General features: G+C 38.9%; 1 long non-coding RNA gene across 1 annotated transcript; it reads right to left on the reverse strand.

The window, feature by feature from the left end:
- Positions 1–6,259: 6,259 nt before the first annotated feature.
- LOC133228648 (uncharacterized) lies at positions 6,260–12,914 on the reverse strand. Its single transcript, XR_009730310.1, has 3 exons — positions 8,332–12,914; positions 7,265–7,395; positions 6,260–6,736 (listed from the first exon to the last, which is right to left on the reverse strand). It is a non-coding gene; the product is annotated as an uncharacterized LOC133228648 (long non-coding RNA).
- Between the last annotated feature and the right edge of the window lie 5,118 nt (positions 12,915–18,032).

Below are 18,032 nucleotides of genomic sequence, written 5' to 3' on the forward strand. Positions count from 1 at the left end.
CTTCAGTCATTTCTGACTCTGTGTGACCCCATAGATGGCAGCCCACCAGGCTCCCCCGTCCCTGGGATTCTCCAGGCAAGAACACTGGAGTGGGTTGCCATTTCCTTCTCCAATGCATGAAAGTGAAAAGTGAAAGTGAAGTCGCTCAAGTCGTGTCCGACCCTCAGCGACCCCATGGACTGCAGCCTACCAGGCTTCTCCATCCATGGGATTTTCCAGGCAGGAGTACTGGAGTGGGGTGCCATTGCCTTCTCTGATCTATCTAGCTAGCTTATGATAATGAAAAAAACAAAGTCACCTATATGCAACAGCATTGGAGAATTGCAAAAAGCATTGACTGAAAGAAGCCAGGAACAAAAGTATGTTCTCCATAAATGCAATTTCTCTAAAGTTCAAAACCCAGGCATATATAAACTGTAAAGTTAGAAGTCACAATAGTGATTACCTTGGGGAAGAGGGAGGAAGCAGTAGATAGGAGGGGGCTTGCAGGGGATTTCTTAAGTGTTGGTAACTTCATATACCTTGGCTTGTGTAGTCATTACACAAGTGTTTACATTGCCTCAATCCACTGAGCTGTTTATTTGGTTTGTGCATTTGTGTGAATGTTGTACTTCAATAAAAAAAAGTTGAAAAAAACCATTCATGTCCACACTGTTAGGCATCATAAGTTTGTGTCACTTACACTGGTAATGTGGAGAGAGTCCTGTGTGAGGGAAGTTATTAGCCAACATGTTGATGGACTAGAGCAGGCTGCTAAACACTCAGCTGCAGAAGGATCTAGTGAACCTCCATTCGTTGTCCACTCCTATTAACCATCAGAGCCAATACTGGAAAGAAACTATGTTTGTAATGAATATGAAAACCTTTTTAATTAAATATAGCTCTGTTGAATCTTAGTTAGATCCCTTTTTTCAATACTAACATTGTTTATTTATGCCCTAATTTTTACTTAATTGATCTTGCTAGAGGTTTTATTAGAACTGTCAAAGAACAAACTTTTGAGTTTGTTTATCCTATTATATAGTGAAGGAAATGGCAACCCACTTCAATATTCTTGCCTGGAGAATCCCATGGACAGAGGAGCCTGGCAGACTACAGTCCATGGGGTCGCAAGAGTTGGACACGACTTAGCGACTAAACCACCACCACCATCCTATTGTATCTTTTCTATGCTATTTACTCTAGCTTTATTGTACCATTTCACACCACCATTTAGAATGACCACCATTAGAAACTCTACAAAGAGCAAATGCTGGAGAGGATGTGCAGAAAAATCCTCCTACACTGCTGGTGGGAATGTAAGTTGGTACAACCACTGTGCAAAACAGTATGGAGTTTCCTCAGAAAACTAAAAATAGAATTATCATATGATCCAGCAATCCCACTTCTGGACGTATATCTAGATAAAACTCTAATGAAAAAAGATATATTCACCCTCATGTTCATAGCAACACTATTCACAGTAGCCTAGATATAGAAACAACCTAAATGACCATCCACAGATAAATGGATAAAGAAGATGTGGTACATATATTCAATGGAATACTACTCGGCCACGAAATAAGGCCATTTGCAGCAACATGGATGCAACTAGAGATAATCATACTAAGTGAAGTAAGTCAGAGAAAGACAAATACCAGATGATGTCACTTACACGTGGAATCTAAAATATGACACAAATAAACATCTGTTGGAGAAGGAAATGGCAACCCACTCCAGTATTCTTGCCTGGAGAATTCCATGGACAGAGAAGCCTGGCAGGCTATATAGTCCATAAGATCGCAGAGTCGGACGTGACTGAGCGATTATCAAACCTATCTGTGAAATAGAAACAGACTCACAGACATAGAGAACAAACTTGTGGTTGACAAGGGGGAGGAAGTTGGAGGAGAGATGGACTGGGAGGTTGGGGTTAGCAGATGTAAGCTTTTTATATACATGGGATGAGTAAACAACAGTTCAGTTCAGTCGCTCAGTCCTGTCCGACTCTTTGCAACCCCATGAACCACAGCACACCAGGCCTCCCTGTCCATCATCAATTCCTGGAGTCTACCGAAACTCATGTCCATTGAGTCGGTGATGCCATCCAACCATCTCATCCTCTGTCATCCCCTTCTCCTCCTGCCCTCAATCTTACTCAGCATCAGGGTCTTTTCAAATGAGTAAACAACAAGGTTCTACTATATAGCACAGAAAATTATAGTCAGGATCTTATGACAAATCATAATGGAAGAGAGTATTAAAAAATAATGTATACGTATGATTATATAACTGAATAACTTTGCTGTACAGCATAAATTAACACATTTTTAAATTAATTTTTTAATTGAAGGATAATTGTTTTACAGAATTTTGTTTTCTGTCAAACATGAATCAGCCATCTAAAGTGAAAGTGAAAGTTGCTCAGTTGTGTCCGATTCTTTGCAACCCCATGGGCTATACAGTCCTTGGAATTCTCCAGGCCAGAATACTGGAGTGGGTAGCCTTTCCCTTCTCCAGGGGATCCTCCCAACCCAGGGATTGAACCCAGGTCTCCCGCATTGCAGGCAGATTCTTTACCCACTGAGCCACATATCCCCTGCCTCTTGAAACTCCTTCCCTTCTCCTTCCCCATCCCACCTCCCTAGGTTGTTACAGAGCCCCTGTTTGAGCTTCCTCACTCATACAGCAAATTCCCATTGGCTATCTATTTTACATATGGGAATATAAAAGTTTCCATGTTACTCTCTCCATATATCTTACCCTCTCCTTCCCCTGCTCTTTTGCATAAGTCTGTTCTCTATATCTGTTTCTCCATTGCTTCCCTACAAATAAATTCATCGGTACCATCTTTCTAGATTCCATATATATGTTAGTATACTATATTTATCGTTCTCTTTCTGACTTACTTCACTCTGTATAATAGGCTCTAGGTTCATCCACCTTCTTCAGTTCAGTTCAGTTCAGTCTCTCCGTCGTGTCCGACTCTTTGCGACCCCATGAATCGCAGCACACCAGGCCTCCCTGTCCATCACCAACTCCCGGAGTTCACTCAGACTCACGTCCACTGAGTCAGTGATGCCATCCAGCCATCTCATCCTCTGTCGTCCCCTTCTCCTCCTGCCCCCAATCCCTCCCAGCATCAGAGTCTTTTCCAATGAGTCAACTCTTCGCATGAGGTGGCCAAAGTACTGGAGTTTCAGCTTTAGCATCAGTCCTTCCAAAGCAATCCCAGGGCTGATCTCCTTCAGAATGGACTGGTTGGATCTCCTTGCAGTCCAAGGGACTCTCAAGAGTCTTCTCCAACACCACAGTTCAAAAGCATCAATTCTTCGGCTCTCAGCTTTCTTCACAGTCCAACTCTCACATCCATATATGACCACTGGAAAAACCATAGCCTTGACTAGATGGACCTTTGTTGGCAAAGTAATGTCTCTGCTTTTCAACATGCTATCTAGGTTGGTCATAACTTTCCTTCCAAGAAGTAAGTGTCTTTTAATTTCATGGCTGCAGTCACCATCTGCAGTGATTTTGGAGCCCCCCAAAATAAAGTCTGACACTGTTTCCACTGTTTGCCCATCTGTTTCCCATGAAATGATGGGACCAGATGCCATGATCTTAGTTTTCTGAATGTTGAGTTTTAAGCCAACTTTTTCACTCTCCACTTTCACTTTCATCCACCTTTTTAGAACTGATCAAATGCATTCCTTTTTATGGCTGGGTAATATTCCATTGTATACATGTACCACAGCTTCTTTATCCATTCATCTGTCAATGGACATTTAAGTTGATTCCAAGTTCTAGCTATCATAAATAGTGCTGCAATGAACACTGGGGTACATGTGTATTTTTCAGTTTTGGTTTCCTCAGGGTATATGCCTAGGAGTGGGATTGCTGGGTCATACAGTGTTTTTTCCTTAGTTTTTTAAGGAATCTCCATACTTTCTTCCATAGTGGCTGTATCAATTTACATTCCAATAGTACAAGAGGGTTTCCTTTTCTCCACACCTTCTTCAGCATTTATTGTTTGTAGACTTCTTGATGAAGGCCATTCTAACTGGTATGAGTTGATACCTCACTGTAGTTTTGATTTCCATTTCTCTAATAACAATCCCTGGGTTGAGAAGATCCCCCAGAGGAGGGCATAGCAACCCACTCCAGTATTACTGCCTGGAAAATCCCCATGAACAGAGGAGCCTGACAGACTATACATACAGTCCATGGGATCACAAAGAGTTGGACACTACTGAGCGAACTAAGTTCAGCACAATAATAAGTGATGTTGAGCATCTTATCATGTGTTTGTTAGCCATCTGTATGTCTTTGGAGAAATGTCTGCTTAGGTCTTTCTCCCACTTTTTGATTGGGTTGTTTGTTTTTCTGGTATTGACTTGTACAAGCTGCTTATATATTTTGGAAATTAATCCTTTGTCAGCTGTTTCATTTCCTATTATTTTCTCCCATTCTGAGGGTTGTTTTTTCACCTTGTTTATAGTTTCCTTTGCTGTGCAAAAGCTTTTAAGTTTAATTAGGTCCCCCTGTTACTCTAGGAGGTGAGTCATAGAGGATCTTGCTTTGATTTATGTCACTAAGTGTTCTGCCTATGTTTTCCTCTAAGAGCTTTATCAGAAATTAACACAACGTTGTTAATCAATGAAACTTCAATTAAAAAAAAAAAAGGAACAAGGAAAATAGTGATTCTTTTGGTATAGCTGAAAAAAAAAAAAAAACATGTCCACGAATTCTTTGATATTCCTCCTATCAACAGGAGGACTTTTAGTCTTCCTTTGAATATGGGTTGCCCCTAGTGACTCGCTTCCAACCAACAGAATATAATGGAATGACACATGACTTCTGAAGATAGATTAGTAAAAGTGATATAGCTTCTGCCAGGCTCTCTAAGCATCCAGCCCAGCCACCATGCTTTGTCAAGCAGCCATGTAGACCAGCCACAAGTAGGTATTCTGGGCATGACCCCATGGAGTTTCTAGCCAATAGCTAATATTAACAAACTAGCCAAGCAAGTTACGAGCCTTCAGATGGATCCACAGTCCAGACTTTGAGCCATTCTAGCTGATTCTGAGTGGAGACAAGATGTCCCCACTGAACTCTGTGTAAATTACAGATTTGTAAGCAAAGTAAATGCTATGATTGTTCTGAACCAGTAAATTTTGGAGATCCTAGACTTACTACAGTTTATCTTTAATTAGTACTTTTACCAGTTCCCCCCATATAGAATTTTATATTATAATCAAAAGTTTAACTCCATTTATCTCTCTCTTTTATTGTGCTATTGTCATATATTTTACTTCTATACATATTCAAATCCCCACAAGATATTATAAACCAGTCTGTATTCATTTAGATTACCCACATACCTTTCTGGTGCTCTTCATTCCTGATGGTTCCATCTGAGATTATTCTCTTAAGCCTGAATAACTCCATAGTATTTGTTAACATAGACATCTACTGGTGATAAACTTAGCTTTTCTTTGTCTGAAAAGGTCTTAATTTTTGCCTTCTTTTTTTGAATAATATTTTTATTTTGTACACAATTCTAGGTGAGAAGGTAGGAAGGATTTTTGTTCTTTTACATTTTCATGCCATTCCATTTTGTTCTGATTTCCATCGTTTCTGTTGTAAAGTAAGCACATTCTTTATTGCTGCTTCTTTGAAGGTAATGTGTGGGTTTTTTGTTTCCCCCTCTGAGTGCTTTAAGATGCTTCCATTTGTCTTTGTTATTAGCAGCTTAACTCTGATGTAGCCAAGTGTGGTTTTCTTTATACTTTTATTCTACATGAGGCTCATAGTATAGCTAGATTCTGTGGTTTAATGTCTTTTGTTAACTTTGAAACATTTGTAGCTAATATTTCTTCAAATATTGTTTCTGAACTATCATTTCCTCTCTATTTCCAGAACTCCAATATGCATGTTAAACTGTATCATTATTCTTCATATATATATCTCTTACACTCTTTTTTGTATTTTCTATTTCTTATTCTCTCTCGGCTGCAGACTATAGTTCAGTTACTTGTTTTCCAGTTTGCCAAAAGTTCTCTGTTCTGCCATATCTAATAGAATCCAGGTTTCTGTTGAAATTCTTCATATTTTATTCTGTTTTATTGAACCCATTTATTATTTTAATTTTAAGTCCTCTGTCTGATTACTTCAATATCTTCATTATCCCAGGTTTATTATTATTGTTATTTTTAATTGTGGCGTTTAGTTATTTGATGTTTTTTAGCCAGATATTGTGGATAAAAAAATTGGAGGGGTTATATTAATAAATGTTGTGATATTTCTCCACAGGAGATAGTTTTCTTCTAGTAGGTATATAAAATACAGAAGGTGACTAGTGAACAACCGCATTTGAAAAAAGAGGTTGGATTCAAATCTTTTATTCATGCTACCTTATTATTTATTCATAAGACTGATGAAATAGCAATATTAAGTAACAGTCATCGAGTGCTTTTTACATGTTAGGCACTGTTCTACCTCCTTTACATGGATTTTCTTAGTTAAGTCCTAGGCTTTCTGGGTACTGTCACCATCGTTTTGATTTTACAGATGAGGGAACTAAGAAAATGAGGATCTAAGTGACTAGTCCAAGATCATATGGATAGCAAATGGCTCCTTTGGACTCGGAGTCAGTGCTTCTAGCTCCACCCCTCTATTCTTAACCACTGTGCTCTGCTGCTCTCATCATTCCTTGGAACAGGCATCATGTTATAAATGGGAAAGGCTGATAAACCATATTCTGAGGAGAAAAACAGAAAATGAATTCAGTGGTTATTTTTGCTGTTGTTTGGAAAAATTAATGAAGCGATACTTAAGAGAAGTGATAAATCTGGAGAAATAAAACCAAAGAAAAAGATAACTTTTTAAAACAAAGGAATAGATTTAATTCTTTGTAGATTCAATAGTAGAGAGTCATGATATGGCCAAGAGTAGGCAGTCAAGACAAGCAGGTAACTTGGAAGATCAGAGACTAATTACAGTAACAAAGTTATTGATATTTTGTGTATAGGCACCCCCCACCCAATATTTTCCCTTGTGTTCTTGGTGATGGTTCATTCTAACCAGGAAATTTTAAATTACAAATTTAAATATTTGTTAAATAAACAAAAGAAAGAAGTAATATTCTAATATTAAGAGCTCATATAGTACACCTGTGGTTAATTCATGTTGATGTATCACAGAAATCAAACCACTATTGTAAACCAATCATCAGTCAATTAAAATAGATAAATATTTTAAAAAATGAACTCACACAAATTTCTCTTACCCATGGGAGTCAGAGGGTTGGTCCCACGTAATGGAGCATGGAACAGTCTCTCCACTAGAGGGCGTTGAGGTTTTGTCTCAGTTTGATGAGTGATGGCCTGGTTTGATATATGCTTATCCTCAGAGTTTGACCTAAATTAGTGAAGGATTTAAAGAAAGATCAAAATTAAAGATATAATTTATCTAGCACAATTTGAGGGAAAATGTATAGAAGCTGTATTATTATTTAACATACTTTCTTGGTAAGTAGTTATTTATGTTAATAAAAAGTCAAGAGTTTCACTTAAAACTAAATCTGACACTATTCAAAATGTAAGCCATGGAATATACTATTTGAAGATTTTAAAAAATGGCTAAATTCTCCCTCCAACACAATTTTGAAGACATTTGACATTGTCCTCTATCTGAGGTAAGAATCCAATTATTTCATGAAAAAATGACTAAAATGGGACTCACTAGACTGTTGACAATGGTTACTTCTAGGAGAGGAGAGTGTGATTAGGGAGAGGGTGAAGATGTCTGCATTTTATACACCATAGCTGTGTATGAGCTAAAGTTTTATGAACATAAAGCTTATAATTTAAAGTTTTAAAAATGCAATTGCATTTAAAACTTGGTTAGGAAACTATTATAAAAATGAATTGGAAATACAAGTCAAGGGAATCCCTTGGTGTTCTTGTGCTTAGGACTCTGTGCTTTCGCTGCTGAGGGCCCAGGTTCAGTCCCTGGTTGGGGAACTAAGATCCTAGAAGCCACAAGGCATGGCAAAAAAAGAACCTGCTTAAGGATTTACAAATACAGTGTTCAAGTAATATTAATAAGCATCCCACAATACAACATCAAAAAGGAAGGAAGGGTGCTGTTACGCTGTTTACCTTAGCATCTCTTGGGTTGTGTGCTGGATAATCATATAGACTCTGAACTCTTGCAAAATGAAACATTTAATTTTTTCTAGCTCCAGTTTAGTTGAGAGTGGAACACTTTTTTTCCTTCATGCTTAACAAAAGACTCAATAACACAGTTCTATAACACTCAGTTTGGGAAAAAGCAACATACAAAAGAACTAACTCAGTTCAGTTCAGTTCAGTCGCTCAGTTGTGTCCGACTCTTTGTGACCCCATGAATCGCAGCACACCAGGCCTCCCTGTCCATCACCAACTCCCGGAGTTCACTCAGACTCACGTCCATCCAGCCAGTGATGCCATCCAGCCATCTCATCCTCTGTCGTCCCCTTCTCCTCCTGCCCCCAATCCCTTCAAAAAATGAACACTTACAGTCAAAGTAAATTATGTCCCAGAATGGGGTCCTTTAACTTTAAAATTAAAGGGAAACATATAGGTGCATTGGTTACATTGTTTCCTTCTGTCATTTTATTAGAAATATGTAAATACATTTTACTTCTCTTAGGAATATATTGTGGATAAATCAAATATCAAACCATATAAAATATAAGAAGTAAAACGCTATAAATGCAAGTAACAACCTCATACTATCACTGGCTAACACTCTTGAACTACTGTGTTCTGAGAAGTGTCTGATAATGGGATGGAAACTGTGTCAGGGCCTTCACGTTTTCCCTGCTAACCCAAGCACTACGGCCATCCTTCCTGCCCAGAGAACTAGAGTTAAAACATCTGTTCTCCAACCCAGCAGGGAAATGTCACAGAGGCATCTAGCCTGAGGACACAGAGCATGTAGAAAGAGAATGTTTTAGAAATACTAATTATCAAGATAGAATTAAAAAAACAAATTTCAAACAACCAGATAAACAGGAGGCTAAGTTGTGTGGGGGTTTTTTTGGAAACAGAGATAGGGCTCTGATGATGGAAGCAACAGGTGAGAACACTGTGGAAAACACACTTTGGAGAACCAGTAAAATCCAGACAATGGAAAAAAAAAAAAAAGTAATCTGATTTGAGCAAGATGAGAGACCATTCTCTTCTCTATGGCTGGCCTAGGGTGTGTGTCTGTGTGTGACCCAGTCACTGTACGTGAGTAATAGCATCTTTCCCCAAGTGTGTATTTTTGGTAAATTTGAAGTATGAAACTATGCATAACTTGCATATTTAGTCATTATTTCTCAAAATAAGTTCAATCTTCCTCCAAGTCTTTTTTATTTACTTATTTATCTTCTAGGAAATGTAGGTTAAAGGATACCATCAAGTGTCTGAAGTGGGTCAACACAACCTAATCAACGCAGCCAAAATTCCTCACCCCAACTACATAAAACATAATAAAATGCATCTGATAATGGATTTGTTTTTTCTTCTTTGGTCTGTATATGTTAGGTGTTGCAAAACCAATTCTTATTCTTAATGTCCCTGAATATTTTCTACTTATTATTTCAGAATTATATTGTGGCATCCTTCATGTCATCCTTTTTCTTTTTTAAAGAAATTCAATTATTTAGATTAATTTAGAAATTCAGTATAATGACCACTCTTTCTCATGCTGTTAATCCATGTTTAGATTTACCAACCTTTCAATTGCTTTGGAAAATTTCTAGATCAGTAATCTTGCTTCTATATATTCTTTTGTTTGAAACTGGAAAATCTGAACGCTGCTCAGGAGGGCTGACATCCGTGAGTGAGTAAAACAGGTGATGTGATCATGGAATGTGGTTTGGAGGACAGGGAGGGTTCAGGGGGTTCAAGCATTCCCTTCCACAGTTGGACAGGATTTGGAGTATTTCTGGCTTAGATGATCAAGTTGGAGTCCTTGTCCCTATAACAAGCAATTAACAGACAGAGGGTACACCATAGAAAAAAACAGCTACTTTCTAATCCTCGAGTTACAAGTTGGTCACTTTGGTCATGACAGCTACCTTCTCTGGGCTTTCTATTGCAGCATATACAAAAGGTAGATAAGAAAACTATCTATCTAAAATGTACTCTTGTACTGTTTGAAACCAGATGATAAGGGAAAACAACCTTTATTTATGAAATATGTGAAACCCGCAAGTAATTAACAGATACTATGCATTTACCACTTAGATTTGAAAGATGTGAACAATCTGCTGAAACTGGCACAAATCTCATTTCGTATTGAAAAATAAAACATTACAGATATAGCAAAAATCACCCCCTTGCCTTAAGTATCATTTTTACCTCCCTTCTCAGAAGTTCTTGCATATGTTTGTACTTTTAATGATAACAAATATGTACCTCTAAATTTATAAACTATTATTTTGGGTGTTTTGAACATTTCATGACAGTATATATAAATATATTTTGTCAGCTTGATTTTTTTACTTGACATATTGTTGAGATTTATTTACATTGGTACATGCTAATATTGTTCATTCATTTCAACTGATCTATAGAATTCTGTTATGTGAACAAGATATTTCTTTCTCTAATGGAAGTCAGATGGTTTCCTTACTTTTACTATTAGGAACAATACTCTAATGAACATCTTTATATATTTCTTTCAGGCATATGCATAAGAACTTTTTTAGAATAGTCACTGTCTTAGTTAGCTTTGGCTGCTGTAACGAAATACCATAAGTTGGGTGGTTTAAACAGCAAAAATTCATTTTCTCACAGTTCTAGAGGCTGGACGTCCAAGATAAGGGTGTCAGCATGGTTGGATTCTGCTGAATGCTCTCTCCTTGGGTTGTAGATGGTCACTTCCAGCTCTATTTTCACATGGCAGACAGAAGGAGAGGAGAGCTCCTACCTCTTCTTTTCCTATCAGTTTAGGGCCCCACCTTAATGATCTCATTGTACCTTAATTACTTATTAAGGACCCTACCTCCAGATACAGTCCTTTGGGAGTTAAGGCTTCAATATATGAATTTTGGGCAAACACAATTCACTCTATAGTAGTCATCTAGTAGTAAAATTGTTGGGCCATATGAACTCTGCATCTTCAACTTCTCTAGATGTTTCCAAATTGATCTCCAAAGTGGCTATAATAATTTACACACTCTCCAGCAAGTATACAGATGAAGGGATATTTCTAACTAGAAGAACTAAACAATCCCAAATGGAACATAGAGCACATCATCTTTTCAAATTATAACTTCTTTTTTCTGTTCCGCCAATATCTGGAAAGTCTTCTTCCAAGTAGCTCTCTATTGGCGTCTGCAAATCAGCTCTTTTGTTTGTAGTCATGGTACTACGTGGAGTGGTCTGCCCTCTTTACTTCCAGTATAAAAACTGCTGACCTTACTCTGTCTGATAGAGCTTCATTAGGGGGCAGTGATGTAGAACAGAACTTCTCAGTGGGTTCAAAGTGATAGCTAGAGTGTTTTCCCAGAGAAGCCAGGTCTTGTCTGGGACAAATGGAACAAAAAGAGTTTCAAATCCATTGTAGAGCAGCCCCTCAAGCTTCCAGTCATCTCTGATTCCAGCTGTGAAAAACCAATATTCTTTGACATTCACATCCCTCCACCCCACAAATAAGATATGTAATTTTCCTTAAAAATGGTTTGAACAGCATTGGATTCCCTCCCTCTCATTTACTCTGTCACTTCTCATCCCTAATTTAGCATCTTGCTTTCTTGTCTCTTCAGCACTCAGGAGACCCGTTTTCCTTTTGTTAATGTGATTCCTCCTCACACAAGCACAGGGAGGTTTTACTTGCTCCCTGAGGTACAAATGTGTGAATTGAGAAGAGTCTGATTAGAGAAAGACATGGTTTTCTTATGTTTCAATCATGCAGACAGTCTATGAATCAAAGGGATTTTTCAGAGTGAGTTAAGCAATCTATTTTCCTTCCCGTATGTGTCACCATTTTTCTGGAAACTTTTAGTTATCAGGTAAAACTTAACTTCAGGAGGTTCTCTGACAGCTTAATCATGTTCTACGCTGGATCCCATAGTGAAGCCAGAAAGCTGAAAGTGTTTGCCATTCTCATTTCCATGGCAACTGTCCGAAGGGCCAAATATAGGATCGCTGTTTTGCTGTAGGACCAGCCAAAGAAAGAACTGAGTGGTGAGGAAACCCCCTTTTAGTCAGAAACTCTTCTTTAGGAGGTCAAAGAGGTCAATTGAAAAATTAATGGAAAAGTACCAAACCATACCTTTACATGTATATTTGTAATGCTGTATTGTTCTTAACTAGGGAATTTTGCATCTGTGTCATAATGAATCCATTTCCCTTTCACCGTCCCTTGCTCCCTTTTTCCATGTCCGTCAGTCTATCCATTTCTTGTTCTTTCCACCTTAATGTGATATTCTCTCTAACCCAGAAGGAACTGGAAAAGTATTTTAAAATGAATACGTGTACCAGCTATGAATAATCCCATAATATATGTGGCTCTCTAAGTGATGAGCCAATAAACACCTGTCCAAGGAGTGCCGTGCAGACTCCCTGCACCACCTGAGTGACAAGAAAGCTTTCTTAGCCCGGCTAAATGTGGGGCAACTGAACAGTTTCCAGTTCTCCTGACCTAGATGTTGATTATTTATTCTCCAAGACTGAGTTTTTAGAGCATTTCTCTCATATTCAAGTAAGATTTTTTTTAAAGATAATCTACCATTACCTTTGGTATGAAATATCAAGAAATCATTATAATGCCTCCATTTGTGAAAGAAGGAGGAAATGTGTCTATGCCACACTGTTGGGAGATACATATAATACAGAAAAAAAGACTTGGGTTTAAGGTTGTTGCCACCTTCAAAGGAAAACCTGAATATTTCTGCATATCAGACTATTTGGCTTTTGATGGCCACAATCTTAAATCCTACTCCCTAGGAGCTCTTCTATATAAAAAGGATCTTAGAGTTTTATTTACATATTTACAAAAATTAAATATATACATAATGTGGCAAATAAACATCATTTTTATAGTTAGAAATTAATTTGAGACACTGGTCTGATCGTTATGAGGACACCTCTTTTAAAATCACTGAATAACTCGTTAGAATCCAGTCATTTATCAGCTCCTTTATTAGGGTCAAGAGAAACAGAGAATTAAAGCAGTTATCTATCTAGAATGAAACTCTGCATACCATTGCAACATAATTGTCTCTTTGATGTGTGTTCTTAGTTCTCATTTATTATTTCCTAAGTACTCATTTATCTGGAAAAGGAAATGGCAACCCACTCCAGTATTCTTGCCTGGAAATCCCCGTGGACAGAGGAGCCCGGCAGTCTACAGTCCATGGGGTCACAAAGAGTTGGACACAGCTGAAGTGACTGAGCACTTACTTATCAAGTTTCTTTAGAGTTGGCCCTCCATATCCATGGGTTCCGTATCATTCACAGATACAGCCAGACACGTATTGAAAATATTGGGGGAAAATAATTCCAGAAAGTTGCAGAAAAGGAAACTTGAATTTGCTTCATGTGGGAAATACTTACATAGCATTTACATTGTATTAGCTTATAAGTACCCTTGAGATGATTTAAAGTACACAAGAGAGTGTGCATAGGTTATATGCAAATGCTACTAAAGCCATTTTACATAAGGGACTTGAGAATTTGCAGATTTTGGTATCCAAGGCTTGGTGGGGAAGTGGTGTCCTAGAAACAATCCCCTAGGGATACTAAGGGATAACTATATTTCATTACTCACAATGTATGATAATTTTTAAAATACACCCGGTAAACTCTGCCATTATTTGTTAAGAAACAAGTTCTAGAAGGAAGCTCTTATATAAATGGATGAAAAACATAAAAACCCATTAACAGTGTGGCCCAATTTCTCCCCAAGTTCTCCTCAATCAAGCTGTCAACATGAGGAGCCACCTTCTTAAGTGCTCAAACATTAAAAAAGGAGCTGTATGCACGTAATCCCTATTACATTTTTGTTGATTAGTGTATGTGTGCTCAATCACTGAGTGTCTGACTCTTTGCAGCCCCATGGACTGCAGCCGCCAGGCTCCTTCGTCCATGCAAAAATACTGGAGTGGGTTGTCATTAGTGTATACACACTTATAAATGCATATACATGCCTTCACACACTTATGAGACAGATCATCTGGATCTATGGTTTCTTGGTTTCATTTTGCTTCCTTGGATGCATGTTTCTTTGTCCTTGGAGCCCCAAAAGGGCAGGGTGTTTTACTTTTGTCTGTTAATATTGTGGATAGTAACAATAAGAAAGTCCTAGTTTAATATTGAAATATTTATTAGTTGGTGGTTTCTTCATATTTATAATACATTTCAGGCTCTCCAAACAGCAAAAGAGATTTTCCTATGACTTGTAAACTATCACTATAGTAGTTTTTCTATAATATGTAAAGAAAAGAAACAGGTGAAAGTTAAACAGTGGCACCCCACTCCAGTACTCTTGCCTGGAAAATCCCATGGACGGAGGGGCCTGGTAGGCTGTAGTCCATGGGATCACGAAGAGTGGACACGACTGAGCGACTTCACTTTCACTTTTCACTTTCGTGCATTGGAGAAGGAAATGGCAACCCACTCCAGTGTTCTTGCCTGGAAAATCCCAGGGATGGGGGAACCTGGTGGGCTGCCGTCTATGGGGTTGCACAGAGTCAGACACGACTGAAGTGACTTAGCAGCAGCAGCAGCAGCAGGGTAACGATGGCATCCCTGCTTCCCCCAAAGCCACAGCGAATGGACATCTCAGGAGAGTGCATGTTGGTGTCCCCACTCTCTAGGGGCTGCCTGACTCTGGAAGCCCACCCTCCTTGGCTCCCTGACAGCTGGTGGCTCATGACACTGGAGTGCTCATGGAGTGACCAAAAGTACTGTCAGGCTCTAGACACATCCTCTCTTTCTATAATTCAAAGAGAGACATATTTTGATGTGTTTTAAAGAGAACTGAGTCACTTCTGTAACTGAGGGGTGCAGACAGGTATCTAGTCACTGGACACATGGAGCCAGGATCAAATTCAGCCCGAGCTTTCTCTCTCTTGCTTGTCCCTGCTTCTCTCAGAATGTTTGGGCTCTCCCGCAGCAGAGCAGTTGAGCTGCTTCCACACAGGGGAAGATCAGCTGCCCATGGCACCAAAGCCTCCTGTCTCTACCTTCCACAGAGAAGGCTAGGACCTGTACAGTTGACTGGCTAGAAGTGGTAGCTTCTACAGGCACAACTTGAGGGGTGGAGATGTTAATTCTAAACCACTCAAGAGTGTGTAAAAGGATGGCATTCCTGAGAGGGTTTTTAAAGTGCTTTTAGAGGTACTCAGTTGACTCACAAGGTGACCTCACTTAATCTTTAAGCTCTTGGCTCAAGATAATTCTTATCTAGAGGTGCTGCTGCTGCTGCTAAGTTGCTTCAGTCATGTCTGACTCTGTGTGACCCCATAGATGGCAGCCCACCAGGCTCCCCCATCTCTGGGATTCTCCAGGCAAGAACACTGGAGTGGGTTGCCATTTCCTTCTCCAATGCATGAAAGTGAAAAGTGAAAGTGAAGTCACTCAGTCGTGTCCGACTCTTAGCAACCCCATGGACTACAGCCTACCAGGCTCCTCCATCCATGGGGTTTTCCAGGCAAGAGTACTGGAGTGGGGTGCCATTGCCTTCTCCATCTAGAGATGAGGTGTCACCATGTCCTTAACAAATATTTGGACCATATGTAAGACATGATACATAGATTTAAACTCATTTTAAAAAATACCAGTTACATTAAAGGAAGGCTAGAAAATCTCATAGTTTTTTTAAAAAAACTTTAATACATTTTTATAGTTAAAATATATGACTATCATAGTATGTTTTACTGGTTATAAAACTGATAGGGAAAATGATAACTCACATTTTTTATATGTATACATATAGCTCATGAGGTTCTTATTAGACACAGACTATGGGGAAAAATGGCTTTCAATAAATTTAAGAGGGAAATTCTAGTAATAAATAGAATGGCCTGATGTCTATACTAAATAATTTGGTTCTTTATTTTTTTTATTTTTATTTTTTTAATTTGGTTCTTTAGAGGAATGAGGAAAAAATAAAGTTTTAACTGAAGAAAAGACTCAGTTCAGTCAGTTCAGTCGCTCAGTCGTGTCTGACTCTTTGCAACCCCATGAATCGCAGCATGCCAGGCCTCCCTATCCATCACTGACTCCCAGAGTTCACACAGACTCACATCCATTGAGTCAGTGATGCCATCCAGCCATCTCATCCTCTGTCTGATGTTAGGTAAAACAGTGATCTTATTGAAGAATGTCCGAGTTCTCTCAGAAAATGATGTCTTGAGTTTGTGCTAGAGTAAGTTGGTATGCTCAGCTACCGCACAATTGCACTCATCTCACGCGCTAGTCAAGTAATGCTCAAAATTCTCCAATACGTGAACCATGAACTTCCTGATGTTCAAGCTGGTTTTAGAAAAGGCAGACGAACCAGAGATCAAATTGCCAGCATCCGCTGGATCATGGAAAAAGCAAGAGAGTTCCAGAAAAACATCTATTTCTGCTTTATTGACTATGCCAAAGCCTTTGACTGTGTGGATCCCAATAAACTGTGGAAAATTCTGAAAGAGATGGGAATACCAGACCACCTGACTTGCCTCTTGAGAAACCTGTACGCAGGCCAGGAAGCAACAGTTAGAACTGGACATGGAACATCAGACTGGTTCCAAATAGGAAAAGGAGTATGTCAAGGCTGTATATTGTCCCCCTGCTTATTTAACTTATATGCAGAGTACATCATGAGAAATGCTGGGCTGGAAGAAGCACAAGCTGGAATCAAGATTGCCAGGAGAAATATCAATAACCTCAGATATGCAGATGACACCACCCTTATGGCAGAAAGTGAAGAGGAACTAAAAAGCCTGTTGATGAAAGTGAAAGAGGAGAGTGAAAAAGATGGTTTAAAGCTCAACATTCAGAAAACAAAGATCACGGCATCTGGTCCCATCACTTCATGGGAAATAGATGGGGAAACAGTGGAAACAGTGTCAGACTCTATTTTTGGGGGTTCCAAAATCACTGCAGATGGTGATTGCAGCCATGAAATTAAAAGATGCTTACTCCTTGGATGGAAAGCTATGACCAACCTAGATAGCATATTCAAAAGCAGAGATATTACTTTGCCAACAAAGGTCCGTCTAGTCAAGGTTATGGTTTTTCCTGTGGTCATGTATGGATGTGAGAATTGGACTGTGAAGAAAGCTGAGTGCCGAAGAATTGATGCTTTTGAACTGTGGTGTTGGAAAAGACTCTTGAGAGTCCCTTGGACTGCAAGGAGATCCAACCAGTCCTTCCTAAAGGAAACTAGTCCTGGGTGTTCATTGAAAAGACTGATGCTGAGGCTGAAACTCCAATACTTTGGCCACCTCGTGTGAAGAATTGACTCATTGGAAAGGACCCTGATGCTGGGAGGGATTTGGGGCAAGAGGAGAAGGGGACGACAGAGGATGAGATGGCTGAATGGCATCACCAACTTGATGCACATGAGTTTGAGTGAACTCCGGGAGTTGGTGATGGACAGGGAGGCCTGGTGTGCTGCAATTCATGGGGTCGCAAAGAGCCGGACACAACTGAGTGACTGAACTGAACTGAACTGAAGTTGGTATCAGTTGAAGTTAAGATTAGGGAGCAATTAAATCTCTGAGTTCTGAACTAAGAATAAGTTAATATATTTTTATGTGATTTTTAAAGAAATGCAATATACACATGCTTTTAACTACCACTTTTAGTTTCTCCAAAATCAATTTTTAAGTCCCTCTTCTAACAAAATGTAACTACTTCTTTTCCAAGAAAGAACTGGAGATTCTTCCAAAAGATGAGTCATTGTGAAATGTAAGCATTTTCCTTTCAAGACACAAAAAGAAGCTGCTTTCAAGAGTGCCCAGGTTTCTTCAGTTGGAATACAGGAAGAATTTTGCAACAGAAATAATGAACAGAAGGGGTTGG

The sequence above is a fragment of the Bos javanicus genome, chromosome 17, assembly GCF_032452875.1.
Source record: "Bos javanicus breed banteng chromosome 17, ARS-OSU_banteng_1.0, whole genome shotgun sequence".
In the NCBI taxonomy this organism is placed as follows: Eukaryota; Metazoa; Chordata; class Mammalia; order Artiodactyla; family Bovidae; genus Bos; species Bos javanicus.